The following is a 14,835-nucleotide window of genomic DNA, read 5'->3' as shown; positions in this document are numbered from 1 at the left end:
ATGATTAATATTGAAATAATGAATAGTTTACTGAAATTTTTCCATTGATCAGGTTTTTATTTGACTAGCCATTATATATGAAAATGAATAGTGAACCGTACTCTTACCTCCACCAGATGATTCACGGTGACAATGGATAGCAATCCAACTTCAGAAAATGCATTTCAGCGTTGGAGAAGATAATCGTAACCATATGGTCACTTCCATTCAATACCTTTTGCACAAAACTGAGGTTATTCTGTATCTTTCATTAACTATGATTCTCCTACAGCACTGCTTAGTAGAGGAGCTCACACCAAGCTTATTGCAGTAATATAATCAGCAGGACACAGTTTTTTAAATGAATTCTAGCAAATCATCAATTTATGGGTTAATTTTTCGTATTCTTTTGAAACCACCACACATTTCACATTAACACAAAACCTGCTACAACGTTATAAACGCGAACTCTTGCATCCCAAATAGCAAAGTATGGATACTTTAACTCAATGATAAACAGAATAATCAATTTACCACTAGAAAAAACCGGCAATAGAAAAATGAACTTGAAATACTCGATACATAGCGCACAAAAATAACTTTGACCCAGACCTAGTAAAAAAATTATATAAAAAACATATGAAACTCAGAATACAATGGACAACGATATATATATAACTAGAGAAACCTCAATTAAGCAAATAACAATGTGCATAGGAAACACATCAAATAAGATATACTGATTCGGGAATATACAAAATCAGTCGTAGGAACTGGAATAATCTAAATATCGGTCAAGGGCGAAATTTTAGTCTCAGTACCAAAGAACACACCAGACAGAGTGACAGTAGTCAATGTAGCTTCTTTTTACATGTAGGAAACCAGCACTACACAGCCGAGGAAATTGAAACTGCATTACAAATACTAAACCTACCCAGACGAAATAGTAAACGAAGACACAGATTTTAAACATAAATATTACCTCTAATACTTTATTGACGTATTGGAACACGAAAATGGATAGTACATAGGGACAGCAAAACATTTTCAGACCAAAGATATAACTCACAGCAAAATCCCACAGATATATGTCTGTGCTAAATCCAGTCAGTGAAATATAACACGATTTTTGCTTAGCTAACTATATTTTGCTAACATTTAGCATCAGAGTAACCGAACTATCAAATAAATATCGAGTCATACTTTACAGTAAAGCAACTATCAAATAAGTGATAAAACGTATTCCCTACGTTTATAATTACTACATGTCACGTAATCTCTGCGAAATAGACAACCATACTGTGTTACAGATATAATATGGACGTCAAATAAGACTAGACGTACCGGTAAGTAGGCTACCAATGTACTATTGCAGTGCATAATTATTCTCATTGACAGGCACCATATGCGTAGATAATTTCACCAATGTTGTTTTTGCATGTTACTTGAGAATGGCAATAATGCCGTAACAGCTGTCAAAATAAAGGCTATTAAACTTACAGTAGCTAGCCTGGAAGTTTCATTTCCAAAATATCGTATTGTGACGTTTTCTGTGCTGCGGACCAAATCGAAGGAAAAATATGTCCTCTTCTTGTCGCGGGGTTCCTAAAGCAGTCACCACATCCCATCACATTTGAAATTTATCATTTAATTCTGAACTAGTAATGTTTATTAGCCATTGGTAACGTAAAAATGGTTCAAATGGCTCTGAGCACTACGGGACTTAACATCTGAGGTCATCAGTCCCTTAGAACTTAGAACTACTTAAGCCTAACTAACCTAAGGACATCACACACATCCATGCCCGAGGCAGGATTCGAACCTGCGACCGTAGCAGTCGCGCGGTTCCGGACTGAAGCGCCTAGAGCCGGCCGGAGTGGCCGTGCGGTTTAGTTAGGTTTAAGTAGTTCGAAGTTCTAGGCGACTGATGACCTCAGAAGTTAAGTCGCATAGTGCTCAGAGCCATTTGAACCATTTTTTTTGAAGCGCCTAGAACCGCTCGGCCACTGCGGCCGGCTTGGTAACATAGATTTCATAGTTAATAAAGGTACGATGTTGCAAATTTAAAATGACTATGGAATGAAAACAGTTTTACTGTGACAATATCCGATTACAGTTTACGTATGATTTTCCAATAAATAAAGTGCAGAAGAAAGAAATTCGTCGTTCATAGAATCCGAGATTTATATCGCTATTATGATATTTCTCATCCTCAATATGCCTCAAACTCCTTCTTTCTTGTAAGACAGTTGCAACATCTTCACAGTCAATGTTTTGGGCAGGGAAACATCGTCGAATTCGACCGAAGGAAACAAATTGATTCAGGTCCTCTGGCGGTCGTCTCAAGTCTGTACCTTCGACCGTTGAGATATACAGGGTGATAAGTATTTAAACCGACAAACTCTGGGATGTTGTCGGGGACATCAAAACAAATATTTATCCCTGATGTCTTTTTTTCCTATGAGGATTATTTAAACCGGTGGATGCCGTTTTACGATCTTAAGTTGTTAGAGGCCATATTACGATCTTCAGCTGTTAGAGGGCATGTTACGCTCTTCAGTTGTAAGCAACTGCTATCCACCAGTGTAGTAGTGCATTGTCTCTGTTTAGTAATGGAGCAATACACCTGGAGTGAGTACACTGATATGGTTGGTGCGTACTACGTAGCGCACCACAACGGACGAGCTGCACAGCGCGTTTATCAACAGCAATATCCTAATTGCCGTATCCCGCATCATACTGTACGACCTTTGCTGCTGGGTACCAACGTCTGCGTGAGACCGGGTCATTTAGCAGATTACCTGGACAGGGACGCCGTCGCATGGTAAGAACGCTGCAATTTGAGGAAGCTGTCTTGCAGCATGTGGATCGGAATCCTTCAATCAGCACTCGTACAATTGCACGTAACATGGGGACGAAACAGACGAATGTAAGAACAGTCCTTCAAGAGCAATTGTTACGTCCATTTCACTTACGGCGTGCCCACGACCTGGAACCAGTTGATTATCCATCCAGAGCACAGTTTTCGCATTGGTACCTGGAACAGTGTGAAATGCATCCTACATTTCCATCCTCTGTGTTGTTTAAAGATGAAGCAACGTTCGGGCGTGACGGAGTCTTCAGCATGCACAGTTCGCATGTTTGGAGTGAGGATAACCCACATGCCACAGTTACTAGCGCTCATCAAGTGCGGTTCTTCGTTAATGTGTGGGTCGGTGTTATTGGGGACTGTTTAATTGGGCAGTATCTGCTACCTAGGCCATTAAATGGCAGCCACTATTACAATTTTTCTCGCCAGAAAAATTGCCAGAATTGCTGGAAGACGTCCCGCTCGCTACAAGACACACGTGGTTCCAACATGACGGGATGCCGGCACATTTCAGTCGTCATGTGCGCCGATTTCTCGACCCACGGTTCCCAGAAACGTGGATTGGCAGAGGTGGTCCTGTACCATGGCCTGCTCGATCCCCAGATTTGTCCCCTCTGGACTTTTTTGTGTGGGGAGAGATGGGCAACCTTGTTTACGCAACTCCTGTTGCATCAGAAGAGGATCTGGTTGCCCGGATAGTAGAAGCAGCAGGAACAATTCAGGATGCTCCTGGGGTTTTTGCCCGTGTCAGACAGAACATGATCCGACGGTGTAACCTTTGTTTACGTGTCAATGGAGGCATTTTTGAAAATCTACTGTAATTGAAATTAGGTTGTGTTAATGTGTTGTCTCCTGGTCATAAAAAAATTGAAAAGTGTTTGTTGGTTTAATTAACTTGCCGCCAGAGGAATCTTCCTCTACCGGTTTAAATACTGCTCATAGGAAAAAATGACATTAGGGGAAAATATTTGTTTTGATGTCCCCTACAACCTCCCAGAGTTTGTTGGTTTAAATACTTTTCACCCTGTATTTCACCGTTACCGCGCACATGCTGGCATACTGATCTGAAGAGGTAGGCAGTCTTCATCCGATGTCGGTCGTCGGCGATATCCGCCGACGGCCGATGCCGGTGCCTCTGCGAGCGCAGCCTCAGAAGCGCGCTTTGTAGCGAGAGAACGAGGCGAACGTTTGCGCCTGCGCCGTTGCAGCGATCGTTGGTGAAGCTGTGTAGCTGTCGGACCATTAGTCTCGCCTCGAAGGGCGGCGGCTGACGGCGGTTGTGATCGCTGACAAGCGGCGAGTGCGGACCATCTGTGTCCGGAGATTAATGGCGAGCCACCGGCGCCGCTTCCGATGGCCAGAGCGCGCCACGGACGCACCGTCCTCCAGCGGGCCGCGGGGGGTCGCTCTCAGAATCTCGTCGCGCTGGGTTATCGCTTAGGCGTAGCTCCCTCTCTCGTTCTGATCCTGTTTTTCCTCTGTGTGTCCTGTTGTCATAACATGGGGAGAAGGCAGGCTGTTCCTGCACAAATTATTTGCCTATCAGCGTAAATGCAGCTGCACTGTCGAGGTCGCTCACGCACGCTGGTGCGATAGGACTGGTTTCAGTGCTAATGGCCGTAGAATTCTTAATTTAATTTTGGCGAATGTGGACAAGAAATGATGGCCTATACTTCGTGATCACCAGACTTTACGTTACCTCTACACATAGTCTCGTGGGGTGATGGCATGTCACGCTGTTAACAGTGATTGGCGGTGGAATTGGAACGCTGATGGTATCCTTCATGTTATTCGAAAGGAGTAGCGTCTGCGTCAGTACCTGGATTCACATACATCCCCCTTTCCACTCCACAAGCAGAACACCGGTCCGCCGAGCACTCATCACAACCATTCACACCGCACTGAATCATTCTTGCCACATTGTAACAAGTCGGTTGAAGAAAATATGATCGTGCACAGAACAGCAACCTGGATTCCTGTATCTACACATATTACAGAAAAAGCCGCCGCCTCGTTTTTGCGTCCCCGCGAACTACATCTACATCTATATCTACATTTATACTCCGCAAGCCACCCAACGGTGTGTGGCGGAGGGCACTTTACGTGCTACTGTCATTACCTCCCTTACCTGTTGCAGTCGCATATGGTTCGCGGGAAGAACGACTGCCGGAAAGCCTCCGTGTGCGCTCGAATCTCTCTAATTTTACGTTCGTCATCTCCTCTGGAGGTATAAGTAGGGGGAAGCAATATATTCGATACCTCATGCGGAAAAGCATCCTCTCGAAACCTGGACAGCAAGCTACACCGCGATGCAGAGCGCCCATCTTGCAGAGTCTGCCACTTGAGTTTGCTAAACATCTCCGTAACGCTGTCACGCTTACCAGATAACTCTGTGACGAAACTCGCCGCTCTTCTTTGGATCTTCTCTATCTCCTCTGTCAACCCGGCCTGGTACGGATCCCACACTGATGAGCAATACTCTAGGTCGAACGAGTGTTTTGTAAGCCTCCTCCTTTGTTGATGGACTACATTTTCTATGGACTCTCCCAATGAATCTCAACCTGGCATCCGCCTTACCAACAATTAATTTTATATGATCACTCCACTTCAAATCGTTCCGTACGCATACTCCCAGATATTTTACAGAAGTAACTGCTACCAGTGTTTGTTCCGCTGTCATATAATCATACAATAAAGGATCCTTCTTTCTATGTATTCGCAATACATTACATTTGTCTTTGTTAAGGGTCAGTTGCCCATCCCTGCACCAAGTGCCTATCCGCTGCAGATCTTCTTACATTTCGCTGCAATTTTCTAATGCTGCAACTTCTCTCTACACTATAGCATCATCCGCGAAAAGCCGCATGGAACTTCCGACACTATCTACTAGGTCATTTATATATATTGTGAAAAGCAATGGTACCATAACACTCCCCTGTGGCACGTCAGAGGTTACTTTAACGTCTGTAGACGTCTCTCCATTGAGAACGACATGCTGTGTTATGTTTGCTAAAAACTCTTCAATCCAGCCACACAGCTGGTCTGATATTCCGTAGGCTCTTACTTTGTTTATCAGTGCGGAACTGTATCGAATGCCTTCCGGAAGTCAAGGAAATTGGCATCTACCTGGGAGCCTGTATCTAATATTTTCTGGGTCTCATGAACAAATAAAGCGAGTTGGGTCTCACACGATAGCTGTTTCCGGAATTCATGTTGATTCCTACAGAGTAGGTTCTGGGTTTCCAGAAATGACATGATACGCGAGCAAAAAACATGTTCTAAAATTATACAACAGATCGATGTCAGAGATATAGTTTTGCTCATCTGCTCGACGACCCTTCTTGAAAACTGGGACTACCTGTGCTCAACTACTCCAGTTATTTTGATGCGGTTTTCATTTACAGATAGGCTGAAACACAACTAAGTTTTTTTACGTACATTGTTGTCCAAAATTAAAGCATCGAACTGCCATTTCCCCGTCCTGCGCCTAGTTCACAATATAATCATACAAACTGTTAACAGGTGTCGTTACGATCGTGTTCTGCATGGAAAATGGCATTCCGATCAACGGATAACAACGCCAGGGTAGTGTTTGCAGGGAAGTTAGTTAGGTTTAAGTAGTTCTAGGGGACTTATGACCTCAGATGTTAAGTCCCATAGTGCTTAGAGCCATTTGGACCATTTGAACCACAGAATTTGCAGTATAGCACAGAGAGGACACCTAGAAACTCTCTGCTGTGGAGGGTCATAAGAAGAACGGAAGCAGGAGAGTGGCAAACTGATGTGAAAAAGCAGGTCCCACTGCTCGGACGAGGTCGGTAGGCCGCAAGAGCTGCACGGGTACAGGCCTACTGTTTCCCTTCACCCCAAGTAATGTAGATTACGACCAGTTACTACCTTGCTACCTGACATTGCCAAACTTTGGCACGCAGTAGTTTAGTGTCACTCGCTTCTGAAGAGGGCCAAATTATTTTGGCTGAAACCTGGGTAAAGTTTGGTTTCTATTTGCAACTGAGGCTGACATGTTTCGTGTTCAATTATCACAGTAGCTAACAGGGCTGCACAATGTTAAAAATTCTTAAATAAAATAAATTACCAGTCGCAGGACAAAATAACAACATTACCTAAAAACAAGGTGGATATGTTAGACGTAGATACTATACATTCGGTAAGAGTGGCCAGGATTTTTTTATTTTTTTATTTTATTTATTTATTTTTTTATTTTTTTACTTTGCGGGAAGGGGCGTAACTGAAGAAAATGAAAGCAATGCTGACAATGGACCAGAAACATGAAGGAGTATAGCGCGTGGAAGAAAACGGAATAAATTTTTAAAGGCATAATATGTCTCTAAATTGGAATACCAAAACCGACTGTTCGCTTACGTCTGTGTCAATATTAAATAATTGCTAATTTGCTTTGTAACGAATAAGAAGCCATATACCATATCACGCAGTCTAAAATTTAAAAAAAAAAGGAATAATCCTATAGACCTGGAATAGAAGACTGGAACCCAAGTATCCTAACGCAAAATTGTACCTTTTTTTCCAAAACAACTCTTATGTCCCGTCCCTCCGCTCTCCAGTGTTGCCTTAATTGGCAAGCACATCTACTTTTTCTCTTTTCCGGCGTGCTGGTTAACTCATTCCTTCTCGTATTTATTTTTAATACTGAAGCAAGGATAACCTGTAATCACTGCATGTCTCTTCTGACTACATATGAGGACAAACAATTCGAATGGACGTTAAACACTATACGTAGAGCATGTTGCATAGATACTTGTCGCACATGTGGTTACATCCATACCAAACTGTCTATCTTTGACGTCAATTTCCTAGTTAAAATATCCACGGAACAATATTCTGTTACAGAGAGTTTTGTGGGTTTAGCATGCAAGGAACCGCACTGTGATATCCAAGGACGCGAATATTGGTTCACCTTGTATATTATTTTCTCCTCCTCTTTGGTCCAAGAAGACCATCCTGAAGTGTATAACACAATATATGTGAACGTAACAGAACTGCACCTAGAGTTGTAAAACTACCGTAGGCTACTATAGACTATCATAAGTAAGCGTAGATTAGGGTAGTTTTTGTAGTAGCCTTGGTCAGTTGAAGTCGTAATCGCTTTACCTGTACTTTAAATATGTTGCATACCTTTCGGGCGTTACCTCCTGGGCAAAAGGATCTTAAGAGGTATCGCATGACTTTTCAATGAATTTTCTCATTTTGGGAGTACTAAATGGCGATCTGTTATCATTCAACAGCCAATATCGCGTAAAATATTTCTTTATTTAGGATAACCGGTTTCAACAGACTTTGCTGTCATCTTCAGGTCTTGAAATGGTTTTGTTGTAAAACAAGTTCATTTCACCCTTAATCTCACGCTCAAGGCGTCAAGTGATTATAAAGTAGCAGATTATAAAGATTTTAGCTGATTTTTATCCATTTGACTTCTTGTGCGTGAGGTTCAGCGCAAAAATAAATGTTTTACAACAAAAAGATTTTAAGACCTGAAGATGACAGTAAAGTCTGTCGAAACCAACGAAATATTTTACGCGGTCATGGCTGTTGTATGTCTTTTACCCATGACTTGTCACCTCAGTGTATCACGGTGTTGTATCACGGTGTTTTGTTCAGGGTAGAAGTTGAGGTGTCATTTTACTGGCTGCTCGTTTTGATACCATACCGGCCGCGCGGCGGGCAGCTGTGTGATGCCCACGGCGGCAGCCAGAAGGCTCCGCCTCGGCAGGCAGTGAGCCGGCGGCTGGCCGCTGGGGGAAGAGAGACCGGCCGGAGAGCAGAGAGCAGCGGCGGCCCGGCTGCCGGGTCCCGCCTCGCTCCTCATTATAGGCTCATCAGCACCGTGAGTGCGCATAAAGGACGTGCAAACGTCACCGCCGTGCGCCGCGCACCGCCCGCATGGAAATGAGACACTCTTTTTGCGTGCGAATTTTTTCCAGAGAGCAACAGATATCAAACGTGGGGGCGGAATCTAATGAGGCCTGAAACACAGGCGGCAGCGGATCTTTGAAGGGCGGCTGCTGCTGCTGCTGCCACCACCGCCGTCAGCATAGCTTTCTCTCTCTCTCTCTCTCTCTCTCTCTCCCTCTCCCTCTCTCTCTCTCTCTCTCTCTCTCTCTCTCTCTACGCACACGCCTCGAGCTGATGACTGTCTGCCTGCCACACAACCAGTGCTGTGTCCATGGCCGAATTCATATCGTCTTACCTTGTTTCTGAGACAATATGTTCCTCTATTTTTTTCTTTATTGTCATTTCACTCCCCAAAAAGCGGCGGACTGGTAACAGAACGCCACTCCTCAGCCAAGAGAGTTACAGTGAAAACATAGGCTAATGAGAAAATAACACATAACATAGAATGGTATAAAATGATGACTTAACAAGAACAACAAGAGATGAGTAGAAACGGTAGATTTAAACACAACATAGAGCCATACACACATGGGGAGAATGAACACTGTGAGTCGACACGAAAACAAAGAAACATCACGGTGGGAACACAAATGAATGACGCTGGCGACACTGCTGAAGCTAGTGTAACGTATCACTGCACAAGGCACTTGAGTAACACTGACACCACAATGAAAACGTTAAAAATCACTGCACTGAAGGGGAGCTACCACCCGGTGAAGGGAGGGGGAGGGGGAAGAGAAGGGGGGAGAGATGGTAGGGGGAAACCTGGAAGGGAGTAGGAGGAGGGCATTGGAGGGGAGAAGGAAAGGAGCTGTAAACCTGGGGGGGGGATGAAAAAGGAAAAGAAGGTGTTCATCAGGGGAAAAGGAGGAAGAAGGGAAGGGAGGAAGGGAGGGAGCCCTGAGGAGGGGGGAGAGAAGGAGGGATTAGATATGGTAGGAGGGGTAGATGGAAGGCATGAGGACATCATCCGGGAGGGGGAGTTGGCGGAAGCCACCTTGGGCCAGGGTATGGAGCGTGTGGAGATGGAGACCAGGCATAGCCGGCCGTGGTGGTCTCGCGGTTCTAGGCACGCAGTCTGGAACCGTGCGACTGCTACGGTCGCAGGTTCGAATCCTGCCTGGGGCATGGATGTGTGTGATGTCCTTAGGTTAGTTAGGTTTAAGTGGTTCTAAGTTCTAGGGGACTGATGACCACAGCAGTTGAGTCCCATAGTGCTCAGAGCCATTTGAACCATTTTTTGAGACCAGGCATTATGCTATGGTACAGGCGCAGCAGTGGGCTGGGGTGGGAGAGAATGGGGGAAACCAATGGATGGGGAGAACCAGTTTGCGGGACACATAGAGAACGTTCTAGGAACAGGAGCAGATGGGGAAAGGGAATCAGATCATAAAGGATCCGTGTGGGGGATGGGAGACGGATGCAATAAGCGTGGCGGAGTGCAAGGTGCTCAAGGATTTGTAGTAATTTGTAGTAGGTGAGGGGGGGGGGGGGGCAGAGATCCAAGAGGGGTGGGCATAACATAGGATGGGGCGGATGAGGGACTTATAGGTATGTAGGATAGTGGAAGGGTCTAACCCCATGTTCGACCAGAGAGAAGTTTGAGGAGTTGGATACAGTTACTTGCCTTGGCTTGTACAGTGAGGAGATGGGGGGGGGGGAGGGGGTCCAGGAAAGGCGGCGGTCGAGGGTGATGCCAAGGTACTTGAGGGTGGGAATGAGGGCAATGGGGCGGCCACAGATAGTAAGGTAGAAATCTAGGAGGGGGAAGGAGGGGGTGGTGCGGCCTACGATAATTGCCTGGGTCTTGGAGGAATCGATTATGTTCCTCTAAACAAATTTACTTATTTATCATGGCATATAAGACAAAGCGTGAATTCAATTACCTAAGTATTGTGCTGGAATGGAGACTGTTGTGGGCTTCGAGTGGTCGAAATAAATACATGCACAGGGTCATTCTGAATGATGGACCCATTTTCAGAAATTCGTATGTATTCAAGTACAAATCCAAAATTGACAAGCTTTATACTAATGAAGAGAGGAAGTTCCAAAGTTTTTGGCGGGCGACGACAGGCGGGCGGTGATGGTTTCAGAAGCGGCCGCTAGAGTTCGCGCGGCAATAGGGCCGGCATTCCGTTGTCAGTTGTAAGTGAGGTGGCGACTGTGGAGCACAAGGTTTTCCGCGTTCTTGAGCTCGCGAAAAGTGAGTCGTAAATTGCAGTCCAGCGGGAATCTCGTACCAAATTCGGTATTCAACCACCAACTCGCAAAAGCATTAGCAATTGGTTTAAGCAACAAACAGTCTGGGAGTGTGTGGAAAGGAAAAAGCAGTGGCCGACCGAGTGCGTCGGACGATGATGTCCGACGGGTTCAAGAAAGTGTTGTGCGCAGTCCCAGTAAGTCTTCCAATAGAGCCAGTCGAGAACTTGGAGCACCCCAACCAACTATATGAAAAGTTCTGGGACGGCGTTTGCTGTACAAGCCCTACCGATTACAACTTGTGCAGGCTCTCAACCCCAATGACAAAAAGAAGCGTCTCGCAATTTGTGGTTACGTGCTAGCAACGATGGAGGATGACGCATTTCTACAGTGTGTAATTTTTAGCGATGAAGAGACGTTCTACCTTAGTGGAACAATGTTCGCATATGGGGTTTGGAGAATCCACAATCATCGTTGCAACACTAAGGAGACTCACCGAAGATCAACGTGTTCAGTGCCGTATACCGTACAAAGGTTAATGGACCATTTTTCTGTGCGGGAAGAACTGTAACGGGTATCAAGTACCTGGACATTTTTGAACAATGGTTGCGTCCTCAAGTTATGCAAGATTACCAGGACTTGATTTTCCAACGGGATGGAGCTCCGACCCATTGGCACCGTGATGTACGAGGCTTTTTGCATGACTCACTTCCTCAGCGCTGGATCGGTCACAGGGGACTTGAGGACCTGGCTCTGCACTTCTGGCCACCGAGATCTCCTAATCTCACACCCTGCGACTGTTTCTTATGGGATTATGTGAAGGTAGCCGTTTACGTCCCGCCTCTACCAACCACTCTGAACGATCTGCGGAACCGCATCACTTAGTAGCAGCGGATACGCTTTCGCGTGCGTGGGACGAGTTTGGCTACCCTGTCGATATTTGCCGTGCAGCCAACGGTGGCCACATTGAATATTTATAACACTTATCGCATTTCTAATTATTAAATAATTATTAAAAACTAATTAGCTACAAATTATTATAAATTATTAAATTAATTAAACTGATATCAAACACTATGAAAAAAAACTTTTAAACTTCCTATTTTCATTGGTATAAAGCTTTTTCATTTTGAATTTGTACTTGAATAAATACGAAGTTTTGAAAATGGGTCCATGGTTCAGAATAACCCTCTATTTTAGCTCACATCTATCCATTAGGGTTTATTCAACCAAGACTACGACTGGGGGTACATATGGCACTGGGAAACGTAGTCCTTCTGACTGAGAATCCGGAATAGGCACAGGAGAGTGGAAAAGGTACGTGCTAGCTATTCGAGGACCGCCAAGCAATTGAGCGAAGCCACCGGCTCCGCTCCCTGACGCGACCATGTCTCAGCTACCACGTGACTCTTCTACGCACCACTATTAGTCGAGAATCGTGAAGAAGGTCCACTTTAAGGCGTCCTACTTCAGTAGTCCTACCTTGGGAGCAATGATAGCTCGACAATATGTGCTGAAATGTGGCGCCGGCTGTAACCGGTCGCTGCAGCTTCTTATCCCTTGACAAGTTCTGGGAAGCTTTCAAGAAAATACACTGGTCTCAATAAAAGTCTTTAAAAAAGTTACGCTTTCTACCCCTTTCGAACAGGTGGTCCTTTGTACAGCATAAAATGAGTGCACATACATGTCAAATTTAAACAAGAAACATGAATGCGTATGAGACTGGCACGTACTGGATAAACAGCTGCGAGCGTAATCAGTATCTTAGCAATAACGGAAGGGAAAAGCGAGCGAGGGGGAGACGGATGAAATAAAGAATTTATGACAGCTGTAATGAATGACATGTTTGCGGATTGGAATGTGTTGACATTTATCTGGAGCCTAAGATACTGCAGGTAGTTTTCTGCCAAATCTTTTGTTGGCTTCGCCAACTCATCACCAAACAGTCTCATTCCAACCAAACGTAGGTCTCAGACTAAAACACAGATCGGTACATCATCATAGCCAAGTTTTTGCTATCACAAATGTTGGTCTCGCCAACTCAGAAGTGCTACCGTCCAAACCTCGGGCTAAGCTTGAGATCATTTTTTCACCAAAACCAGTCTTTTTTTCACATTCGTTGGCTTCACCAACACAGAGCCAAACTTTGACATTGAAAGCTAACTTAGATCTCGGCTGAAGATAGGTAAATCATCCTGAAACTGATAAATCAAAAATAATAATAACAAGAAAGTGACAGATCACAGTCTTTTCAACCTTTCGACATATATTGAAACTAATGCCTTGTAATACCTGCCTTAGACTACCGCACTCTGTGCTACACTATTCGACAGGAAACAAAAACTCAACCTGCCTGTATGGTATCTGCGAAAAGCAGCTTATCCTAGCACCAGCTCCAAGCTCCGTAGATCTGTGTCTCCCTCTCCACAATATCGCTCCGTACCAGTGTTCCGACTCCTGAACTACATTAGTTGCGTCGAATGGGCAGGGATAGAGAAAACTAAACACAATATCTTACAAAATGAATGTCAAAACTATTAAAAACTGCCTTTTTTAAATTACCAACCATGTTTCGTTACCACTTCACAAATGGTAACTGCAGTACTACGTACAATATACTTAAGAGACTAAGCGTTTCTTGAGAGTTACTCATACTGTCTTTCTGTCAGGTAGGTTATTTTTAGAGACATGCGAATAATTTCTGTATTCTCGGGCCTTGTAGTCTAGTGACGAGGTGGGCCCCTGGAAACCGAAAGGTCGCTGGATCGAACCCCAGTCAGACCATCGCCCAACCACATATTTCAGTTTGCCTTTAAATCAGCCGTCAGCTCCCAATGATGTGAGCATTTACCATAGATGAGACATGATTCGGATTCCATGTTAAACTGTACGTTCCCTTTCCCCTGTTGCATGATTCTAGGAGGTTAGGTTAGGGATGCACAAGTCATGCAAGTGGTGTCCAGTTGAAAGACTTGCACCAGATCACAGCACCAAACGGAACAATAGTTACACGTGGCCATAACCTGGCTTCGCACGTGCAGTACTAACTATGTACGGCCGGACGTCTTGTCTGCGTAGTGTTGACGAATTTTATACACAAACCTTCCTCATGAATGAGTATATCAGTGAAAACCGTATCAGAATCCTCACAGTAGTTCCTGAGTCTGGCGTTCACAAACAAATAGAAGAACGTGGCAGGAGACTTCAGTTCAACAATATTTATAGAAGTTTTCTATATTTGCGATGCTGTTAGGTTTTGGCATTGGATGGTAACACGAGCAAGAACATCGCCATCTGAAGGCACAACGCAGTGGAAACTTTTGCTTCACAGCACCATTCGCCATTTTAAGTTGTAAGGATACCAAAGAGTGAATAAACCTCTAAAGTATTCATAAGTTGATGCGTGGTGAGTCTAATTCAGATTTTCAGGTGTAGTATGTAGAATGTCTTTCTGTTCCTCTTGACACGGCAGACGTATGCACTATCTTGCAGTATGATTGCTATTCCAGCAAAAATTTTCCTCTAGTCGCACCCATTACTCGAATGAGATGAAGTTGTTCCCGTTGAGTGTTTTTCCTGTGCCAGTATGTGATGGTCTAGCTTTCAGTGTGTCTATTCTAAGTGCTCGTCGGGCATGTTTGATTGAAAGTTGGAGGTTGGAGAAATTTATTTTGAGCGCTTTGACGAGTGCATCAGTTCTCTGAAGTATGGGTATCCTTCAGTAGCATCATATACAATGTGTCTAAAACAAATGTAATTCCACTGTTCGTAATGTACTTACGGCAACGTTTACAAAATTATAAATTGGCAGTAAAGCTTTCTTTGAAAAAAGACCGAGGCATTTGTATCTTGGTGTT

The sequence above is a fragment of the Schistocerca nitens genome, chromosome 8, assembly GCF_023898315.1.
Source record: "Schistocerca nitens isolate TAMUIC-IGC-003100 chromosome 8, iqSchNite1.1, whole genome shotgun sequence".
In the NCBI taxonomy this organism is placed as follows: Eukaryota; Metazoa; Arthropoda; class Insecta; order Orthoptera; family Acrididae; genus Schistocerca; species Schistocerca nitens.
The sequence above is the reverse complement of the archived record's forward strand: the minus strand, read 5'-3'. Positions refer to the sequence as shown.